The sequence below is a fragment of the Podarcis muralis genome, chromosome 4 (genome assembly GCF_964188315.1).
Source record: "Podarcis muralis chromosome 4, rPodMur119.hap1.1, whole genome shotgun sequence".
In the NCBI taxonomy this organism is placed as follows: domain Eukaryota; kingdom Metazoa; phylum Chordata; class Lepidosauria; order Squamata; family Lacertidae; genus Podarcis; species Podarcis muralis.
This window is the reverse complement of record NC_135658.1, coordinates 77,154,082-77,177,539: the sequence shown is the minus strand read 5'-3', so window position 1 is coordinate 77,177,539 and position 23,458 is coordinate 77,154,082. Positions and strand designations below refer to the sequence as shown.

Here is a 23,458-nt window from a genome sequence, read left to right as displayed (position 1 = left end):
GCCTGGCCCGAGATGGAAATGAACCCTTCGGCGCTTCCAAAGAAGTGAAATAATGAAAATAAAAATCCATAGGGCGAGGGAGTTTCCCACACCCCACTCCCACGGAAGGGAGGTGGTTGTGGGGCGTTTCTAATCGCCCAGGTAGGGACGTGATACAAAGGAGGCTGAAAGTATCAGTCTCTTTAAAACGGGCCGGGCTGGGCGGGGGGGAAGGGAGAGCAGCGAATTTGCAACCCTGTATTCTTAGAGGCTGGAGATCATTGTGAGCTGCAGAGCTGCCACCTCAATAGGCTTCCCCCACGTTTTTTTTTTAAAGGAAAAAGCAACATTAATATGCATTACATAGTGGGGTGAGTTGCAGATTTTTTTTTGTTTTGTTTCAAGGCGCAGAACGATGGCAGTTTGGGGCTTATGAAATGCTGTATTTTTGTTGTTGTTGTGTGTTGGAAAAGAGGCACCGATGAAGTTAGGCAGCCGCGCTTATTATTATTAGATTTTCTTTTCCTTTTCTTTTTAATTTGACATTTGAACTTGCCTATTGTCTGAGGATCTCGGTTCAGACTGCAGTAGGTCAAGCTAAAGGCTGCTCTTTTTGGAATTTCACAGGGACGCGCTCAGGCCGCCTGCTCGCCTTCCGGGAAGGCGAGAGGAGGGGTAGCCTTTGCTGCTGGGGTGGGGAGGAGATGGGGGTGGCGGGGGGCCTCTTGCCAGCGCCGCCGCCACCCCAGTCGAAAGCAGGACAAGGCTGTGATTCTCAACCTAACCTATCCCCTCCAAATGCATATATATGTACATACAGTTCGAGAAGAGGTAGGGAATGGGTAATATAAACGCTGCTAGGGAAAAAACTAGCCACCATATTTGGTGAACTCCAAGAAGACCTATGGAACAACAACAAAAAGTTAGGATCAAAGAATAGTTCCTTCCTCTCTGGCAGATTCCTCCCCTTCTGAAGTTTGGCCAGGAACAAAAACGTTGTTATTCTGCAGCTAACTAGCTGGGGAGAAAGGAAGGAACCTGAGGTGGCGAGAGGCTTTCTGAATTTCTGTTTTAAGAATGGCTAGCCAATCCCGCTTTTACTCAGAGTAGGCAACAACCACCCTCCTGAAGATGGCAGGGCTTTACCGTGGTGCGCGCTCTCTCTTTAAAATATTTTTTTTTTTGCAGTTGCACATGTTTCTATTGGTGCGAATCTAGTCCATTCTCCCCCCCCCCCCCCGTGCTAAGATGAATCGGTGTGAATTGCTTTTAACTTCTGCCTCTCTACAAAGAGAGGCGCAGGACTGTGGTCTTTCTCTGGCTAGCAGCCACTGCTGCCTCCCCCCCCAAGGCCAGATTCTTCTTCTTCTTCTTCTTCTTCCTCCTCCTCCTCCTCCTCCTCCTCCTCCTCCTCCTCCTCCTCCTCCTCCTCTTCTTCTTCTTCTTCTTCTTCTTCTTCTTCTTCTTCTTCTTCTTCTTCTTCTTCTTCTTCTTCTTCTTCTTCTTCTCATGGCCATCACTTTCCCCTCCAGCCCCGCCGAGCGGCTCAGAAATGGCAGGGCGGCCTGGAGCAGAGGAGGCAGCGGGCAGGGCGAAGGCGCAGCCGCGGAGGCGCGGCGAGCAGAGCGGCGGGGCAGGGGCCAAATCGGCGGGAAAGGCCCATTTGGATGAGAAGGGCAATGTGAGACCACCTGGTGGAGTCGATGGAGTCCTCTCTCTTCAGCCTCGTTCTCCCCACACGCTGTTGCTTTGAACAGGGTGGCAACTCTGCACGCACACACACACACACACACACACACACACACACACAGAGAGAGAGAGAGAGAGAGAGAGAGAGAGAGAGAGAGAGACCTTTTGTGAGGGGAGTTCGTCTTCCTCAGGCTTTGTCACGGCGCCATGAACGCCAACCGCGCGCTGCTTCTCCCAGCTCGCCAGAATAGCCTTTTCAAGGCGGGGTGGGTTGGGCCCCAATGGGCTCTTCCTCTTTTTTCTCTGTCCACCCCCCCTCTTTTTTATTTTTAAGGAGGGAGAAGGTAGATTTCAAAACCCCGAACTGGCGCTCGGCTTCTGTGAAGAAGCGCATGGAAGGCAGCCTCAGAAAGGTTTGCTTTCCCTCAGAAAACAAAAGCGCAATGTTTTCCTCAGGCCTCATTTGTGGCGACTGGCCTGTACCAAGACTAGCGAGTGTAGGAGGCGGTAGCCGAGCTTGTTCTTGAAAGTTGAGGGAGCGCCAGCGGACCTGTGCGCGTTTCTGTGTGTTATAACAGGAGGAACTGGAACGGGTTCCTCAGCTTACCTGAACGCCCCCCCCCCACCTCCGGTTTTGTTCCACCCACCCGCCCTGCTGCCAGTGGAGCAGGCTGCCGGGAAGGCTATTCTGCCGCAGACTGCTGCTTCTGGCAGCAGGGCAGGAAGTATTACTGGCCGTAGCTGATTTCTGGACCAGGAGAGCTGAGATCGTTTTGCTGAGGGACCTGCTGTGCTTGTGATGGTGCTGGGGACACCCACATACCAACCAATGGTGTGAAGGGTGTGTGTGACAAAAGGGACATCGATAGAGTTAAGCGAGGGGGATATGGGATATGTGTGTGGTTGGGGGTAGAGGGGGGAGGAGAAGGAAGAAGAAGAAGAAGAGGAAGAAGAAGAAGAAGAAGAAGAAGAAGAAGAAGAAGAAGAAGAAGAAGAAGAAGAAGAAGAAGAAGAAGAAGAAGAAGAAGAAGAAGAAGAAGAAGAAGAAAGCCGTTCTGGGGCTGCACAATTCTTGGGGTTGCCGCCTGGGCGCGCTGACGGGCGTGCGCACAAACAGGAGGCCAGGATTGCGGTCCCCCCGCTCCTCCTTCTAAAAATGTTGCCACGGCGTCTGAAGAGGCGACTTTTCTCTCCCGCCCAATCCCCCCACCCCACCCCCCGGGCCGCAATCCCCGCCCAGCTCCTAAAGGTGAGTGCAGATTGCAAGAGTTGCTGCTCTGTTTTTTGTTTGTCAAACAGGAGGCTTCTCCAGGGAGAAGGGCATTTGTGGAGGGATCCCAGCGCAGGATTACATTAATCAAGGCATTATTTCCCCAGGGATGCGCGGCGCAAATTAGAGTAAATCCTAATAAAATTGGATCGCCGACAAACGGAACGCTTAAAGTAATCTGCCCCTCCTGCCTTCCTTTCTTCTCTCTTGTTTATTTTTTCTTCGAGGCTCACAAATCTTTTAAAGGTATGGCGCTTGCCCTGCGCGGACAGATACCCACCCGCGCGCTGCTGCCACAGGCCGCCTTCCTTTCCACAGAGCCTCTCTATAGAAGGGCTGCTGTCAGGGGCCAATTAGTCTCCACGTCTCGGAGCTCCCACTTCCAAAGCGGCGGGAAATAACATCCCCTCAGCCTTCTCTGTGAGGCTTCCCTTCTCCCCAGCTGTTATTTAGTCGAGGTTTCCCACCGGTGCCACCGTGGAAGGGGGCAATGGCGGCGGCGAAAAGGCCGGGCCCCTTCCTCTCCCCCCCCCCTTTCTTCCCCTCCGCCTGCCTTCGGTGTCCTGAGGCCGAGAGCGAAGCCAGCCAGCCCAAGACCGACGCCTCGCCGCTGGTGTTTCTTCGCAGTGAAGTTGCCAGAAGGCGGATGAGGGGAATGACGGCGGGCGCCAAGAGACTAGTCCTCTGCGAACACCAGACATATTAGAGGAGCGCGGGCTGAGGAGAGGCGGGCTGTGAGTGTGGAGAGCTGTGGAGTCTTCTCGCTGGAAACTCTTTAAACAATAAAGAAATGAAAAACCGTGTCTCCCTCGTGTGTGTGTGTGTTGACGGGAGGTGGAAGGAAAGGCAGACTTTCACTTTAATCTTTTGGATTTAATCTCCGCTTTCTCTCCCTCAGTCTCTCCACCCCCGTCCCTCCAGGGAGGGAAGCCGTCCATCCCTCAGGGAGCTGGCAGTAGCCGGACCTCCTCGGACGACGGAAAGGCAAACAAGAGCGGCAGATGCGCCTTTAATTGCTTTCCTGGGCTCTGCCTGACCCTTGCTGGAGGCTTCTGGGCTGCGAGAGGGAAAGAGAGGCAGCAGCGAGCGAGCGGGCGGGAGAGCAAGGCAGGCAGGCAGGCAAGCGGGAAGATAAGCTTCCCCCCGACAGACAGCGCCAGTCCAGTCAAGCTAGACACCTCGCTGAGGGAAAACTAGCGCGCGCGGCGTGCCAGGTAGCCCCACCCCACCCCCACCGCCTCAGGAAAGGCGAGGAGCCCCCTCCTCCCGCCACCCCACCCCCGCCACATTCCCACACGCGATGTTGCCAACGCATCTTTCCCTCGCGCTCTCTCTCTCTCTCTCCCCCACCCCGCACCTCCCGCCCAAAGCGACGACGCAACCAATTGGCCAACCTGAGTCTCCCATTTGGGCTGGTTTACTTTCCAGAGTTCAATTCTCCGCCACCTTCCCTCTCCGCCACACACCCCACCACCACCACACGCGCGCGCGCTGCCTCGGACGCCTCCTTCCCTTCCCTTCCCCTCCCCCCCCCCCAGCTCCCGTTGCCGCCGCCGTCGAGCTTGGTTTCCTCAGGGTCGAGGGTGGTGGTGGCGGTGCCCCCCCCGTCAGGAAAGACCGATGTCTGAGGGAGGGGGAGGGGAGTCTCCGTTTTACCTGAGGGAGGGTGAGGGGAACCAAAGAAGGAAGGGGAGAAAGAACACACACACACACACACACACACACACACACACACACACACACACACAGCCTGCCGTTCCCCTTCCCGCCTTCTCTCCGCTCGCAATCCAGCCGGACCATTGGACCGACTAGCCCGCCTGCCTGCCGCCGCCGCTCTGCTGCCCCTTCGCTCCCGCCTCAGCCGAGGAATCTTGCCGCCGCTCTTGCCGCTCGCTTCTGCCTGCCGCCGCCGCCGCCGCCTCTAACCCCAGCCGTCGGCTAGGCTAGGCTAGGCTGGGCTGGGCGGTTCTCCTAGAGCAGAGGCGCGAGGCGCGCAGCCCCGGGACTCGGCTCGCCGCCGCCGCCGCCGCGCGCGAGTCACCCCGGCTGATGACGGATCATTAAGAAGAAGTGGCCTTAGCGCCCCGTCCTCCCCCCCGCTCCCCGCCACCTGGCGCCTCTCTTTTAGAGCAGAGGATGCGCGCGGATAAGTGGCGGAAGAGGGGCGTGTGTGCGCGCGCGAGTGAGAAGATGGTGATGGAGATGGACCGGGAGAGGTAGGCGAGTGGGAAGCGCTCCTCTGATCCCGACGATTCCCCTCTCCATCTCCTCCCATCCCCCCACCATTTTAAAAAGCAGCCCTTCCCTAAAATTTGGTACCCAAGTTTGACTGCACTCTCTCTCTCTCTCCCCCCCCCCCGCCTCCCAGCCATCATCCTCGTCTCCCGATCCCCAACTGCAGGCATCTATTTCTCTCTCTCTATATATATCAAAGGAGACTTCACTAGTTTCTCCTTGACAGGGGCTGATCTGTTAACCCAGGAACTACCTAGAAGGTTGGTATCATTGTGGAAGAAAATCCTTCATTTCCTGTGTGCTCAGTAAGTTTTTTTTTTTTAAACCAACAACCCCCCTTTCCCCCAATTTATTCTGTTTTGTTGTACATTTGCTTTGCTTGTGAGCTTTTAATGACATAAAAACACTAAATGGAAAAGGAGACATTTGATTTTTGTGTTTGTATGCTAGAGTTTTTTTAATATATATCTATATAGCTATATCTGCATTTTAAAGTTGTGGCGTTTGAAGACTTGGTAGAAATGTGGAGAACATTTTATAGCTCATATATGGAAATATTGCATTTACTCTCACTTACCAATAAATCTATGATTTATTTCAATCATGAAAATAATTTGTGAGTTGCTTCCAGATAAGTATATATAATGTGTATTATTTTGTTTTAAAATCCAAAGTACAGGGAAGGATAGACAAAGACTTACCTGTTACACATTAAATATAGTTCTGCATTGAAACAGATCACAGCTTTGTAATTCTATCTGCATGCCACCTTTGAGGGAAAATACTTTAAAAATGCATTTGTAATTTTCCCATTGTCTAATTATAAAATTATTCAATCCTTAAATATGTATTTTTTCTAGTATATATTAGCAAATAATTTGGCAGGTATCATAAAGTTGCTGGCACTTGTTCACTGGTTAACATTAACTTTCCAACCTTTTTAGACACATTTTCCACTTAAGGCTAGCCATATTTGCATTATGCTTGGCTAGATATATCCTAGCAGGGTCTGATCTTAGACCCTGCTAGGTCCTTACTCATTTATTTAGAAATTATATTGAAGTAATTTACCTTCGGGCATCAAGAAAAAAAATGATCTAATCTCAGTAACCAAGGATATATGAAACATCTCACTGAGTTTCTTCAGCTATATTTTTGAGGCAATCACACAGACACCAAGGAGTAATAGTAGAAATTTAATAATGAATTCAACAAGGTGCTTATTTAGTAAGATAAGTGCGAATGAGGCTGGCATTTTCATATTCATGACTAATTTAAATAGAGCTGTTAACTTACAGAAGGCTTAAAAAACGTATACCCAACTTCATTCTACACCCAAACACATGTAAAATAAATAAATAAGCAGATCTCCCAATTAGGCTAGATAACATAGGTGGGAAGGGAAAAAAAAATAACGCATAAGAAAATAATGTCAACTTGCATATCCTGATACATTCAGCATGGTTCTGGCATAAGTAATTTAATGCAGATCCATTTGCTTTAACCATACAGATATTACAAAATGAATTAACAGAACAGTTGTACTGAGGTGGGGGGCCCCTCCATATTTTTCCTTTGAAATATGAAGTGCAACTAAGTTGAAATGACACATGGAAGCCAGTGAATAAATCATGGGAAATATTAATATTTGAAATGTATTGTATTTAAAATTAATCAGAACTTCACCCCACTCCACTTTAGCTACCTTTTCCTTATCTGTAAATACCTCACTTTGGATTCCATCAGTTTGATTCAACATTTTGCCATATTTTTAAAAGATATATGGAACCATATCTTGACACCTTGATCTTAACACTTTGACTGGGGAGTAGTCCCCATTGATTTAAATGAAATTTATTTCCAAGTTGAGTGGCTTAGTATTTTTTTAACTAAAACCCCACAAACCTTTGAAAGTCAAATGTAGTAAGAATGACACAATATTAGAAGCAGTAAAAACTGGCAACAATCCAGCACAGAATTTGGGGTGCTTAAGCCAAAAGCATGTCTAAATCTGTGTTAGATGGTGATGCTTAATTTTATTTTACACTTCACTAGAAGGAAAAGAATTTGGAGGAGTCAATGAACACAAACACAACACTCCAATCCATTCTTATACTATCCATAATGTAACAAATATTATAGAATGTATTTTATAATTAGACTTATGTAGAAAGGGATGGCATGTTATCTTACCTATATAAATACACCTTATTATGTGTAATATCCAATATTCCCCCTCTCCCTATATGTAATATATTTATAGTGCAGCACATTATTTTTGTACATTACGGCTATAAACCAATTAACTGAAATTCATCAGTAAGTGGTGGCCTCAATACAATGCATTGCTTAATATGCTGTCATATGTTGCAACCACCACAAAGGAAGAGAACACTTTTTTGTTAATGTATTTCATGGCAAAATGTGGATCTGGGTTATGAGGTTTAAAAAAGTGCATTTGCAATTATGATTATTATTTTGAAATTTAATGCTCCTTATAGTAGCAAAGTGATTGCAGCAAGAGCTTCCAGCAAAATGGCTCAAAGGTTAAATCCAGAACGTTGACAGCCATAAGGCAATCAGAATTTTGCCATTGATTCCAGTGGGATGGCCTTGTGTTCTTATTAGGTGTACTCATGGTATCACTGTTCATTTGCATCACTTTCTGGCCTTTATTGGTCTTGTGGATTTAAGCCTAGCTCCTTTATGTATGTATTCATTAGGTAGGACTAGTTTCCTCTGGACTTAACTGTTAAAAGCAACATGATACTTCTTTGAGCTGGAAGAGAAACTTTTGGTTCCACTCAGCACTCCAGCCACAGTGTTTCAATAGGGTCACAGTTGGGGCCTTATCTTTATCCTGCTGAAATCTAAGAGAATCATTCCTTGATGATCTGGCTTCTCAGACCTAAACATATTTTCTAGAAAATAAACACTGCAGATTATTATTTTTATTCCACGTATGTGTGCATAGAATTTCACTTGAGGTTTGTCTTCCTTGTCAGTGAGTGTGTTTAGTCAAAGCATTAGGAACTCTGTGTCATGGTGTTAAGCTCACAGAAAGTATTTACAAGAATGGCCCTGGGCACTCGTCTCCTTTACGTAAAGGTTTTATTTAGGAAGCAAGCAGAAACGACAATAGAAAAGGGGAACACGTGCAAAGACCTGCTGCAAGGAGGCAGAGGACTCAAATCTAACAAGATAGTATCACATGATGTGGCACACTGTAAGAAATATTTGCTTCTGCAAAAACATGATCGAATTTGGATGAACAAAAAGAAAAAGACAAAAAAAAGAAAAGCATTTTAGTGGTTTATATTGCACTTCACCAATACATACAGCCAGATCCACAACATAGTTAAAATAGTGTATTTGGGTTTAAACTAATTTAATCTCATTCATTTGGACAAGGTTTGTTTTAGCTTGTAGATTGGGAAACAGAACTCGTGTGTGTGTGTGTGTGTGTGTGTGTGTGTGTGTGTGTATTCTATTTAGCGACATCACATTTTCTTCCTTGTTAGTGCAGATTATATTTTCTATACAGTAAAAGTGTTCTTTATATTTTTAAACCTACATGCAGGATGTAAACACATTCTGTATTTAAACATTTATTGGTTCTGTCAAAGAGTATGCTCACTAACTTTCACAAATGTCCTGTTCACCAGATTTGGAATTAAAGTGGAGGGCTATGAGGGAAGAGAAAACAAACTCTTTGCAGTATCATATCTGTAGCTTCTCAGCATCTATATGTGTGTGTGTGTATAAATACAATTACATCCATTAGTAAAACATAATATCTGTCTGGAATATGAACCTTATTTGTGATTTTAAAAAGTTATTTAAATTCTTATAAATGGTAAAATTATATAATATTATATTCTGGGGAAATCCTATTAAGGAACAACAAAAAGAGCCATTTATGCTAAACCTATTAAATAAAAGAAGGCACAAATTATAACATTTTAGCATCTAGAATACACACACACACACACACACACACAGAGAAATTAAGCAATCACTTTATACATTTAGGAGATTAAAACCACAATTATTTTGCCCTTTTACAGATAAAACATCAATTTAGCAGTCGTATTTACATTCCCCCCAGTAACTGAAATATTGTGGTTTTTTTTTTTAAATGGGGAAAAACTTGATTCTGAAAAGTAATACTCTGTCTCACATCACACATACAAATCCATGCTGAATTAGTCTTCTTTGCACTGTCAGAAACTAAAATATCACTATGAGGAAATAAATCATTTATTTGAAGCCCATTCTGTTTTATGCCAGATTCTTCGAGCTGCATTCATTTCAAAGAATTGGTTTTAAGCTATAACGGTTTCAAACCTGTGTATCTTAAGGCCTGTTTTTCCTCCTGACCACTGAGAAAAGAGGACAACTGCAGGTCCCATAATTCCATAGTGTGTTCTGTATTTAGGCCCAGCTCTTTGAAGTTCTCTACTTTGGGAAGCCTTCAGAGCCTAGTGTTACCAATATTCAGAGAAAGAGTTTTCATTTGAAAATGCATTCCATTTGATTTTGCTATGGTTAACTTTCTCTAGCTTTTACTGTGGCCTCTATTTTGTGGTTGTAATGTTACTGCAACGATTTTGACAACCTGGGATTTTAGGATAGATAAATCGGTAGATGTATGCTTTATGTCAGGCTGTCCAGTTACAGAGAATTTGCTTAATTTTTCAGACTCCCTATATAAAAAATGAAGTGTAGCAACATCATTGTGGGTTCACTTAAACAAATTGGTTTGCTGTTTATTCCAGTGCTCATCTCATGCATGCAAGCAGAAACCGTTTAGAGCCCATCTAGCACCAATTTTAACAATTCGAATGACTCAAAATCAGCATACACGAAAGTATTTTATTTTTGAGATCAGTTTCTAATATTGCATTTAAGAACAAGTCTGTTTCCAAGGATTCACATGTAAGATTTGACTTCCCCTTCCCCCATGGATACTATCTATGTTTACTCAAAAGTAAGGCATTCAGTTCAATGGAACTCACTCCCAAATAAGTAGATATAAGATTTCAATCTTGATGGGGTGTAAAGCAGTTTAAAATTTCTAGAAAAGGCAGGCAAACCTTATATAGGGCCTTAAACCTGGATGTTGTAATGCAATGTACATGTACTCACATGGCAAAGCTAAAAACACACAGGTCAGAATTTGTTCCTGTCTTCTAAATAATGAAAGTACATATTGATGGAACTTATGGAAGTGATGATCAGCCTAAGACATGAAGCAAGTTCCACTGATTTTCAAGTAAATGTTTGTTTGGTCTGGGATACCAATTTGGTCTGAACAATTTCAGAATAAAAAGCTAACATAATGAAAGAGCATTGCTAATATCATCCTATCTCCTGAACACTTCTTTTTGATTGCAAGGTCAGTCTCATTTGTATGATGGTTGGTGACATACATAGAAATGAATACAGAACGCTTGCTGGTGGAACTTCCAACTGTGCGGGGGTTTTTATTTTTAGTTAATTTTAGTTACCAGTTGTGTCAGTGTGTTTTAGGGGTGGGAAGTTAATAGCCAAAAACAAGGTTTGTGTGTGTGTGTGAGGGGGAGGGGGGGGGGAAGGCAGTGCCACATGCAATATGTGAATTAATCAAATTTACTGACATTATGGAGTTTTGCTTAGATATATGAAAATACAGACCCAGACCTGAAGGATGGCTAAAATTTCAGACCTGTTCACCTTCATCAGAAGTGTGAAAGTAATCAAGAAACAATATTTACACACTGTTGTTTTCTAGAGTTGACTCTGAGTTGTGTGCTCTAGGTCTTCATCAAACTCATTTTTGTTCTAAGCAAAATGGCTGGGATTCCTAGGAAGCCTGAATGCATTCATGAAACTACGTCCTGAGACTAGAACCTAAAGAGCTACTGGGGCCCCAGGGCCTTGTACTTCCCCAGTGGGCACCTCTAGTTTGGATAGCAGATCACCATGTCGTATGTCAGGGATTGGGAAGCAATGGTCCTCCCAATGTTGTTGGACTCCCAGCTCCCATCAGCCTCAGCCAGCTTCTCCAGTGTTCAGGGATACAGCTAGATGGAGTCCAATAATGTTTGGAGGGTCTCTGGTTCTCCATTCTGAATCATAGAGTTGGAAGGGATGCTGAGAATTATCTAGACCAACTCCCTGCAATGTGGGGTTCCTTTGCTCAATGTGGGGTTCAAACTCACAGCCCTGAGATCAAGAGTCTCATGTTCTGCCAACTGAACTTTCCCTCGGGGCAACTGAGCTATTCTGGTCATAGGCATTTAGACTATCAGTGAGCAAGTTATACGCAATTAATCGATCTTACGTTCATGTCAACATATTTTAAACCAGGTGTATGGTATAAGTTAATGTAGTTTAGGGTATATGGTAAATAACAAATATCCCCCGCAGACATCATGAGTTTAAAAAGGAAAGCATTGAACAACATTTTCTTTTTCTCCTCGATGTTTGTATTTTGAAAGATTTGCATTTTTATTCTTTTTTAAGGAATGTGACTGACTACTCAGGTGAAACATTCATTATAAAGCACTCACTGTAAACAAGATGAATCAGGTCTAGAATAATTTTTTTCCCCTTCCCAAATTCTTTTGGTTAAAGAAGTCAGTTATTACTTGTCACAACAGTAGGTTAAAAAGGCAGACAGAAATGTAATTTTAAAGTTAGCAGTTCTTTACATTATACTTGAAGAACAGTCTCACGGGGGAGAGAAAAAAAAAGACATGGTACATTGTTCTCTATGTCATTTGTTTAAATGCAAATTTCAGGCGCTGACTGCACACCAGAAAAAGAAAAAAAAGAAAGGCAGGTTCTGCAGTAGCATTGGTGTTAGAGACCCCCCCCCAGCATATTAAGAACCAGTGACAAAGGAAAATTTAAATTCACACAGCTGATATTCAGATTGCTTGTTGCATGTTGCAGCTTTAATTCCTCCTTATTTCTTTTCCCTTACTCATTATGGCTAGTAGTTTAACAAGCACTTTTTGTATGCAAAAACCTTATCCTAACAGCAAACCTGTGAAACAGACCCTTACTATGTCCATTTCTCTGAGAGGCCTTGACTTGCCCAATGCCACTCGGTTACCATGGCTGATTTCAAATTCAAGCCCATATATATATATATATATATATATATATATATATATATATATATGCAGGTTTTGGTGTCCTCGGGTGTCTTCCCGTGTAAAAGACTTTTACACGGGAAGACACCCGAGGACACCAAAACCTGCATTCCTGTACCCGTGAAAATCTACGAAAGCATATATATATATATATATATACACACACACACACATATATATACAATTCTGATCCTGTATCCGCTTCAACAGACACTGATATTATTCGAGCATAATTTGTAATGCTTATTTCTTTTTTTAAAAAAATGTTTGGGACTTTTAACAAGTAGGGCCTATGAGCTGTGACACCGCATGCTTCTATGTTTGGAAACTTCTGACATATCTGCCAGGGACCTCTTTAAAAACAAAACAGTCCATAATATATGCAGGATAATTTATATATCTATCATCTATCTACCCTATAAATGTATAAACATATTAGATAAGTCATCCTTAAAACAATAGCTTGCTTCAATATATTTATTTTTTCTTGGATTTGTAGCTCACCTGTGCTCCAAGTAGCTCATGGTAGCTGGCATACACAACTCTCTCCCCCTCTCTATATTATCATCACAACAACTTTGTCTGAGAGTTTAGGCTGAGAGCTGGGGACTCGCCCAGTGAGTTTCATGTCCCTGTCGGGACTTGAATTCATCTCCCAGGTCCTACTCTAACACTCTAACCACCACACCTCATTGACTGTCTAACATTTACACATCTAACATCAAAGTAGATCCTAATATAACATGCACAAATAACATGATCTTTCCACTTCTCTTTCAGAATGAGTTTGTGTGCATGTTTACTTATCAGCAAATGTTATTGAGTTGAATGGCACTTACTCCCCCAAGTAAACAATATCAGGGATAAGTTTCATGGAATGCAGTGAGGCTTACTCCCAGGTCAACATGTATAGGATCAGGCTATAAGAGAACAATTAAGACTTCAATCCTATACAATGCTTTAATTCAACAGGGATTGCTTAGAGCAGGGGCCAGCAAACTTTTTCAACAGGGGCTGGTCCACTGTCCCTCAAATCTTGTGGGGGGCCAGACTATATTTTGAAAAAAGAAGAAGAATGAATTTCTATGCCCCACAAATAACCCAGAGATGCATTTTAAATAAAAAGGACACATTCTGCTCATGTAAACACACACTGATTGCCGGACTGTCCGCGGGCTGGATTTAGAAGGTGATTGGGCCAGATCCAGCCCCCGGGCCTTAGTTTGCCTACCCATGGCTAGAGATATATAGAGTTGTTCAGTCCACAACAATAAAATAGTCATATCGTTCTAAATAGGGAAGTCCCAGAGTAGCAGTCGGTGGGGCTTCACTTGCATAAATGATCTAAGGCTTCTTGGACTGCTTTTATTTCATGGAATATAGTCTTGGTTTGGGCTTCTAGGGCTGCACTTTACAAGGGAGTAAGTTCAATGCGACACAATGCGACTTTGAAATTAATAAGGAGAGGAATTCACCGTAGTGCTATGACAATTGTTTCATCAGCACAAGATTTTCAGCTTGCCAGATGGAACAAGACTCCGTCTCCTCTGTGAGTAAACTATTCGGGGGGGGGGGGTGTTCTCCTGGACGCCCCCCCCCCCGAGAAAATTAGGTGTGTGTATGTGGCAAATGGTGGGGGGAAGGAAAGTGTGGTAAGCCCCAATGCACTAGCGGAAGTCTGTGTTCTGGCTTCTGCTAGTTGGATTTGTTAGTTGAATCCAGTCCAATGTGGTTAGAGCAGCTTTATACGTAATATTTTTCCAATACAGAGATAAGTTCTACATTCAAAAAAGAAGCACCGCAAGAACTTCTTTAACTGATGCACGGGTTAGCAGTCCATTCTATGTGCCGGTGCAGACTGGATTCATGATGTTGCATTATAATCTCTCCCTCTGATTAGGAAGAATGAAATGTGTGAAGGAGTATTTAGCTTTTAGAACAGTTCATATATAAAAAAATATGTTTGACAGCTTTTCCCCCACCGAAGGCCTTCAAAGCAGCATGCAAACATTAAATCAAAACACACACAGAGGCAGTACAATAATCAATCAAAAAGTAACAAAAATAAATTAACATAACAAACAAAAAACCAATGCACGCACACACAAATACCAAACAAACCCAAATATCAAAATAATGAATGGGGAGAAATTCCCTGCCAATCAAAGTCCTCATGAGCAGGGCTGGCTCAAGACATTTTGCTGCCTGAGGGAAAGGAGAAGATGGTACTCTCCCATTCTACATACGTATATATGCTAACTGGACTGCCAGTTACTTCAACGCTGGCATTGGGATAGTATCCTCCGCAGCATCTGAGGACAGCAGGCTAGTTAGGGGGATGCTGTCTCCCAGCTTGGGCCACCTATGAATAATGGAGAACCAGCCTTACTGATGAAACGTAAGTTTCCACTGAATATCAGAAAGCCTGTAAAGTGGGAGGGAGAATCTCCTGGGGGATGGATTTCCAAAACCTAGCTGCTGCCACAGCCCCCCATCTCATACCACTGCCAGCTGCACCCCTCTGAGCAATGGGGGTGGGGAGGGGCTGCATCCTTAACCTTTGCGACAGTTTCTTATGCTACTGTTTCTTTAAAGGAGATGGGGTACCACGGGTGGCGCTATGAGTTAAACCACAGAGCCTAGGACTTGCTGATCAGAAGGTCAGTGGTTCGAATCCCCGCGACGGGGTGAGCTCCCATTGCTCGGTCCCTGCTCCTGCCAACCTAGCAGTTCGAAAGCACGTCAAAGTGCAAGTAGATAAATAGGTACCACTCTGGCGGGAAGGTAAACGGCGTTTCCGTGTGCTGCTCTGTTTCGTCAGAAGCGGCTTAGTCATGCTGGCCACATGACCTGAAAGCTGTACGCTGGCTCCCTCTGCCAATAAAGCGAGATGAGCACCGCAACCCCAGAGTCTGCCACGACTGGACCTAATGGTCAGGGGTCCCTTTACCTTTACCAAAACATGGCCAAAGTCCAGATTGGGTTTGAGTACCCTCTACCTTTCCCATCATACTTCCATTGGTGTCTCTGAGAGACGCACTCTGAATAGGACCTCCACTAAGACCTCCACTGACAATCTCAGTGGGTAGACGAGTTCATGTGGCATAAAGCTATCCTTTCAACATCCCAAATGTTATAGGGCTTTTAAAAGCCACGAGCAGCAATTTGAATGGTACTCTAAAAAACCAAAAGCCATGGCAGGGGCTTAAAGCAGTTTGGCCACAGTGTTATGCACCAGTTGCTATTTCTGAAAACTTCTGTGAGGAAGGCCTTTGTAAAGACAATTCCACACCAACCATTTGATGTACTAACTGAGACACACACACTCTCTCACACACACCTATGCTCTTTATCTGTCACCTGCAGATTACCAGCTGTATTTAACTTTCCCCCCATAAGTTATTCCGGTGAATTGCCTTCAGCAAACGCTTTTCACAGCATTAGGGCAGAACTAGGCTACAAAAGAATATTAATCTAATACATTCCAGAATTCAAATCCATGTGATTAATAAGCATTATCTATAAATAAGGCCCTAATGATTCTTTGGCAATGTTGTAAACACAAGAATCAGAGGCAATTATTGTCATTATTGTTCTGCAAGTACTTTCTGTGAATACCAAATGGATATTGCTGTCCAGCTTCTTGGCAAATGTATATCTAGTAACGAAACAGATGTCAGCCAGCCTGGGCTGCCTTCAATTACACTTGCCCAATGCACAGGGTGTGTAAAGGAAGAAGGAATCAATTTATTGAAGGCAAATAACCTGCTGGTTGAAACTGTCTCCCGGTCCTTATTAACCCACTTAAAACATACGTTTTACAGTAATGCTAGAGAACTCATTTTCATCACCCTGTGAAGCAGACTGGATGTTCAGTGACCATGATTATTAGTACAGAATGGACAGTTGGATCATGGATGGATGGATAGATAGATAGATCGACAGATAAACAGCCGCAAAAATTGTCCTTGCCTTATCTAATACATGCAATGGAAAACTGTAATGAAGGGTGAAATATGAAAGCTGTTTTAGCATGATATGGAAAACAATGCAGACCAATAAACAATATTTCGTACAAAAGAGAAAGGTCTGGTTAAGCTTTCTGTAGAGCATATAGCTATGCCATGGTCCAAAACTCACATTTAATTCTTATAGCGAAGGATATTTTTGTTGTTGAATCCAAGTTATTAATTCATTGAGCCCTTTTAATTGCAAAGTATTTCGTATTCTTTATCATTTCCATCCTCAACAGTTTCGTGGGTAAGGTAATTTTGAATTTCCATTTTTCAGAAAGAGAAATTGAGAAATTTGCCAAATTAGTCTAGATTAGTGGGAGAACAGACATTCTCAGCATGTTAGAAGTGGTATGAGCACACATTGTCTTTCCTTGGGGGTGGGAGCCTCAGAATGAATGGAATGTGTGTTGAAACCACTCTTAGCACATTTAGCAATGACTCTGGATGTATCACTGAACTGAGGTTTAGCATTGCATACATGGGGATGTGGGTGGCGCTGTGGGTAAAACCTCAGCGCCTAGGACTTGCCGATCGCATGGTCGGCGGTTCGAATCCCTGCGGTGGGGTGAGCTCCTGTCGTTCGGTCCCAGCTCCTGCCCACCTAGCAGTTCAAAAGCACCCTTAAGTGCAAGTAGATAAATAGGTACCGCTTTATAGCGGGAAGGTAAATGGCGTTTCCGTGTGCTGCTCTGGTGCCGGTTCGCCAGAGCAGCTTCGTCACGCTGGCCATGTGACCCGGAAGTGTCTGCGGACAGCGCTGGCTCCCGGCCTCTAGAGTGAGATGAGCGCACAACCCTAGAGTCTGTCAAGACTGGCCCGTACGGGCAGGGGTACCTTTACCTTTACCTATTGCATACATGAACATCAGGCTCTTTCTGTCCTCCTCCTATGTGGCTGTGAGGAGATCAGAAGCTTTTGTTTCCATTTTCAACTAACCAGTTACTTGTTGCCCCACTTCTCATGTGACACTGAGCATGAGCAGGAAGGAAAAAGTTCATTTCACTTCCCATGAAAGCTGGCTTGTCATTACACATGAACCAGAGATCAGAACAAACAGAGATTTGTGGCTGTCTGGCTTGTTTAATTAATCAGAATTTGTTTTAAACCACCATCGCTGGCTCATAGGCAATGACAAATCAGGGTGGTTTTTTTTTTGGATTGTGAAATGAATTCTGTCAAAAGCCTTCTCTCAGCTTTGTGGGAGAAGGAAAGGGGAGAGGATAGTTCATGAGCCTGAGACTCACATCATCTGCTTCATGTTTGTGTGTGTAACCTTAAACTAGGGAAGAGCAACCCAAAGGCCACAAGTAGTCTCTCCCAACTCTACAATTCTATGATTCTAAGTTACCCACCTCTGCACTAAATCATGGTTTAGTGCTATGTGCAAACATAGTTACAAAGTCCAAAAGCTGTACAAATTTAAGCTAACTTCAAACCTCGGTTGCTAGTCCTGACTTGTTTCCCTAAACAATATTTAAGTTTAAACAAAAGGCCTGTATTTAAACATAATACTCCATCATTATTATTATTATACTGTATTTTTTTAAAGAAGAAGAAGAAGTAAAAGCATCTGATCTTCTCTTCGTCAAGCCAGAGGAGAAAGTATGGGAGACTGCATGTGCTTGACACTTGGGCATGATAACTGCAGACATAACTGTTTGCCTTTACCTTTAGATGACGGGAACAGGATTGAGGCAGCAGTTTGGATGCTGATTTTACCCAGCCCCATGGTCCACTTACACAGCTGGGTGGGGGCACCTGTACCTGTCAATCACTTGGCAGCATCATGATTGCAGTGGAACTTTGCCATTTGCAGACCTGCTTGAATTCAAGATAGACTGAAAAGAGGAGCATTTAAAGCTCTTGATCGCTCCTTTGGAGCAGTGGCTCTACCCACTCTACCTGGGGTCATATGATGTCACGTGTAGGGCAGCTGGCTGTGACTGGGGAATAATGACCTTTGGCCAAATTAGGATCCCTTCTGGGTCTAGTTGTGCCTGTGAGCCAGAGGAACCCCCCTGACCGGGTTAAATACTGACCAGGTATTATAGCATTAGAGATACCGACCAGAAATAATCTGTCATCTTTACCATAATATATGCAGCGCCAATTTTCATATTAATAGCTGTCTGAAGAACTTTGACTTTTGATATCTCACACGATCAATCTCAAAAGCACCAGTGAAAAAAATCATTATACTTAGCTTCCCCTTAATTTGGTTGGTGGGGGAATTGCCATAATATTACTACAAGAGGGATTATTGATGTTAATGGCAGACAATAACATTTCAGAAAGGTTTGGGGGGAAAAGTGTGTTCAGTTTCTGTTAATTGGTTCTCGTGGGAAACTTGCAGATTCTAGCTTCGCACAATTAACTCAGGCTGGTGTCAATTTACTCTTGGCAGAAAGCCCAGGTCTGCTTGACCTAGAAACTACTCACTCTGATTGGTTAACGACCAGCACTCAACTCTGTTATCAAGGGATTGCTAGCTCAGTTTGATGTGAGGTGTTGTTAGGAGTAGAAGTGCTGTGTATGGTTTTGAGAGAGAAAAAGAGAGGATTTATTTTGCTTTATTTGTATGCAGAAACTCTGCTGGTTTTATTTTCTCCTTTTAATAAATCCTGTAAATAGTTATTCTGAGTCTAGCTGACTTGTCATTACTGCCGCAACTAGCTTCTTCGCTGTGCAGGAAAAACTCTGCTACGTTTGGGCTAAAGCCAATAGGGCTATGCCTGACACTTCAAAGTTCCATGAGGTTATGGGCATTGTGCTGCCAGCCTGAGTTGCGGTGGTGTCAGCTTCAACGGCGTTGGTTCCAGTAGTTCCCGAAGTTGTTGTTCCTGTTGGTGCAGCAGATGGACACTGGCTGGTTCCTGACTGTGGTGAGCTGGTGACGCAGCGGACACAAGGACAACAGCTGCAGCGTGTGAGTGCTGGGTGCTGTGGTTCCTGTTTTCTCTCTCGGTGGTCGTGAGTAGCTGGTTCCGGGTTCCAGGGACATCGCTCTCAAGATGGCCTCACAACCAGTTCAGATGGCTTTTGAGCGTCTGAATGACTCCAATTACTTGCTGTGGTCGGAACGCATGCAGGCAGTGCTGCAGAGGGATCGTCTCTGGCAAGTGGTGAGTAAGTTTCCTGCGAAGCCTGATGATGAAGACCTCGATAAAGACCAAAGAGCAAGGGCCACAATTGTCTTGGGGCTGGAAGATTCCCAGTTGCCGTATGTGAGGGGAATCAAGACAGCTAGAGGTGTGTGGCAAGCACTTAAAGAACTCCATGTGCGTGAGACAGCAGTTTCCAAGCTGTTCATTCGCAAGGCATTGTACAAGGCAATGTTACAGCCTGGGGTTACAATGCAGGAACACCTACACAGTTTACAGTTAAAGTTTGCTGCGCTACAGGAAAGAGACTGTGCGCTAGACCAGCAGGAGAAGGTGGCTATTATTTTGAGTTCTCTCCCGGAAAGCTGGGATAATTTAGTTTTGTCTCTAGAAGGCATGCAGGAGCATGATTTATCAGTCAGTTACGTTACTGGGCGTTTGATTGAAGAATGGCAGAAGAGGCAAGAAAGGTCGTTGGCTGCAGAGGCTTCTACAGGCGGGCGGTTTGGAAGGAGTTCTCATGCCGTGCCAGAGGTGAAGCAAAAGCAGCGTACCGGTGAGAAGTCAGCGTTTGCTGTTAGGCGTTGTTTCCGATGTGGGTCTTCAGCGCATCTAAAACGACAATGTCCGGAGTTGGTCAAGTCTCAGTTGCCGGTGCAGGAGCAGAGACGAGATCAGCAGCAGCAGCAGCGTAAAAAGAAATTCTTCAAACAAAAACAGTCGGCTCAGCTGGTGACCGGCGAGGTCAAGATTGCTGATGAGAAACAAGCGATCTGGGTGGTCGATTCGGGAGCATCTCGCCACATCGTAAATTCAGATGAATTGTTTGTTTCCAAGAACTCAGCACAGCGCAGCCAGGTGGCTCTAGCAGACGGAAGTACTTCCGAAGTGATTTCGGGGGGTGCAGTTTTTGTTCCTTGTCTTCGTGAATGCCTGCAAAATGTACTTTGTGTGCCGTCATTAAGGAGCAATCTGATGTCTGTAGATTGTTTGCTAAAAGCTGGGTTTAAAGTGTATTTTGAAGGAGACAGTTGCATTATTAAGAAGGCTGGTGAGATTTTAGGCACTGCTAAGTCAGAGGGAGGCTTGTTTTGGCTTAAAGCAGGATCTCAAGTTGCAGCAGTAGTAAGTAAATCTCAGCCTGCAGTGAATAACAAAGCTATACATGACAACTGTGTGCACTTATTGCATAGGAAAATGGGGCATGCTTGCTGGAAAAGTGTACTAAAAATGTCTGAATTGGCTGATGGGGGTAATTTAAAGAGTTGTAACAAGTACCTTGATTGTAATGTGTGTAAAAAGGTCAAAACCCACAGAGTCTCTTACCCCAGAAGTGACAGAGTTAGTGAGTCACCGCTACAGCTGGTTCACATGGACGTAATTGGTCCATTTGCTGTAAGCAGGGGTGGATCGCGCTTTTCACTAACAATTGTGGATGACGCCACACGTTACTCCTGGGTTTTTCCCATGAAGAATAAGGGTGACGTGTTCACTAAGTTTAAAGGCTGGGTGGCATCTGTGGAAAGATTTCTGTCCATTAAACTCAAAAGGATTCAGACGGACAGAGGTGGCGAATTTATGTCAAATGCCTTTAGAGATTGGTTACAAAAGCGTGGCATTGGGCATAGAAAAACGAACATTTTTTCCCCAGAGGAGAATGGCGTTGCAGAGCGAAAAAACAGATCTTTACAAGATATGATGTTTGCCATGCTTGATGATGCTGATTTGCCCATGTCTTATTGGGGGGAGAGCATGCTCACCGCGTGTTATCTCCAAAACAGGCTCTTTCATCAAACAATAGGTACAACCCCGTACTTTAAATTGTTTCAGAAAAAACCCAAAATTGACCATTTGCATGTGTTTGGATCAAAGGCCTGGGTATTAATTCCAAAACAAATGAGGAAGAAGGGAGATCCTAAGACCAAACAGTTAGTGTTTGTGGGTTACCAGGAGCTGGGAAAAGGTTTCCGTTTTGCTGAAGGGACAAATGGCATTGTGATCTCCAGGAATGCCAGTTTTTGTGAACATAGTGGCTGGGAGAGACTACATGCCAATACTGAGGTTTGGTTTGAACCTTCCCAGGAGCTTCATGACTCTGAAGGTAAACACAGGGAGTCAGAGTCTGAGGGGGAGGAAAGTTCAGATAAGAGCTCTCAAGAAAGTGGTGTTAGCCAAAGACCAGTTGCTAAGCAACAAAAGAGAGGTCGTAGTTCTGAGGAGGAAAGTGGGTCAGAAGAAAAATTTTCTCCCAGAAGATCTAAAAGACAAAACAAAGGAGTGCCTCCGGTGCGTTTTTCCCCAGATACTGCAAATGTGTTTAGTGTAATTGCAGAACCCAAGAGTTTTCAGGATGTGTTAAAGTTACCAAAAGAGGAGGCAGAGCGCTGGAAACAGGCAATGGAGGAAGAGATGTCCTCTCTGAATGAGCACAAGGTTTTTACACCAGTAGCAGCGCCTGAGGGGGCAAAGATTGTAGGCTGCAGGTGGGTGTACAAACTTAAACCTCTGGTGACAGGAGAGTACAAATACAAAGCTCGTTTAGTGGCTCAAGGATACTCTCAGAGGCCTGGAAAAGATTATGACGAGACTTTTTCCCCTACTGCTAAGGGGGACAGTGTAAGGCTGATTTTAACGCTTGGAGCAAAGAGAAAACTCCTGTTAAACCATTTTGACATTCAGACTGCATATTTACATGCATCAATATCAGAAGACCTGTATCTAGCCGAACCGCCTGGTTATGAGACAGGTTCCAATAGAGTGTTGAAATTAAACAAAGCTCTATACGGTCTCAAACAGGCTGCAAGATCTTGGAACAAATGTTTCCATGAGGCCTTAGTGTCATTTGGTTTCAAGCAGAGTACAGCTGACAATTGTGTTTATGTACGTGGTACAGGCAGTGATCAAGAGTTTTGTCTGATTTATGTAGATGATGTGTTGTATGCCTGCAAAACAGATAAACAAACTAAAAGGTTTGCCAAACAATTGTCCAGTAAGTTCAAAGTGAAAGACTTAGGCCCGGTCAGAACATATCTAGGGTTGGAAGTGTGCTGGGCCCAAGATGGCAGCTGCCTAATTAGTCAGCAGAACAAAGTAAAACAACTACTGACTACATACAGGATGCAGGATTGCAAAGGGGCAGTGGTGCCTATGGATCCAGGTTTCATAAAAACACTTCATATAGATGAGAGTCCTGAATTTGAACATCCTGATGTATATCACTCTGTAATTGGAAGCTTATTGTATCTAGCACAGTGGTCCAGACCTGATATTAGCTATGCAGTAGGCATATTAAGTAGATTGGTCTCAAAACCCACACTAAATGCCTGGAAAGGGGTAAAACAAGTTCTGAGGTACCTGAAACAGACAATTGGCTATATGTTACAATTAAATTCTTCAGAGGATGAAATGTTGAGTTGCTTCTGTGATAGTGACTGGGGAAATTTGCCGGATAGAAAATCTGTCACAGGACTAGTCATAATGGTCGGTGGAGCTTTAATCAGCTGGCGGTCACGCAAGCAAGACGTTGTAAGTGTGTCATCAACGGAATCAGAGTACGCCGCATTGAGTGAATTGTGCAACGAGGTGATTTATTTCAAGCATTTGTTAGCAGATTTAAATGTAAATTGTGGAGAACCAGTACAAGTTTACATTGATAATCAAGCTTGTATAACCTTAAGTAAAACAGAGGGTTTCAAATCGCGTTCCAAACATATCTCTGTAAAATACCAAAATGTACGTTGCTGTGTACAAGACAATGTAATCACCTGTACTTATGTATCAAGTGAAGAAAATGTAGCAGATGTGTTAACTAAACCATTGGCAAAGATAAAGAACAAGCGAATGTGCAAGGGTTTAGGTTTGCTGGAAAAATGATCTCCTACATAGGTGTATTTGGTGTTAATTGTTCAGCAGAATCTGTGAGGGGGTGTTCAGTTTCTGTTAATTGGTTCTCGTGGGAAACTTGCAGATTCTAGCTTCGCACAATTAACTCAGGCTGGTGTCAATTTACTCTTGGCAGAAAGCCCA

At 44.1% G+C, this 23,458-nt stretch overlaps 1 long non-coding RNA gene across 8 annotated transcripts in view; it reads left to right on the top strand.

Moving 5' to 3' along the window:
- LOC114596490 (uncharacterized) overlaps positions 1 to 23,458 on the top strand; it is a 55,117-nt gene that overhangs the window by 4,689 nt on the left and 26,970 nt on the right. Inside the window, exons 1-2 of one of the 8 annotated variants that reach the window (XR_013392660.1) lie at positions 4,264 to 5,154; positions 5,307 to 5,478. The exons of 2 other annotated variants lie outside the window; for them this stretch is intronic. This is a non-coding gene — a long non-coding RNA (uncharacterized LOC114596490). Of the gene's footprint in view, positions 1 to 4,263; positions 5,155 to 5,306; positions 5,479 to 23,458 lie in introns of those variants that run through there. 5 more of the 8 variants (XR_013392652.1, XR_013392654.1, XR_013392653.1 and 2 more) reach the window with 5 other exon arrangements.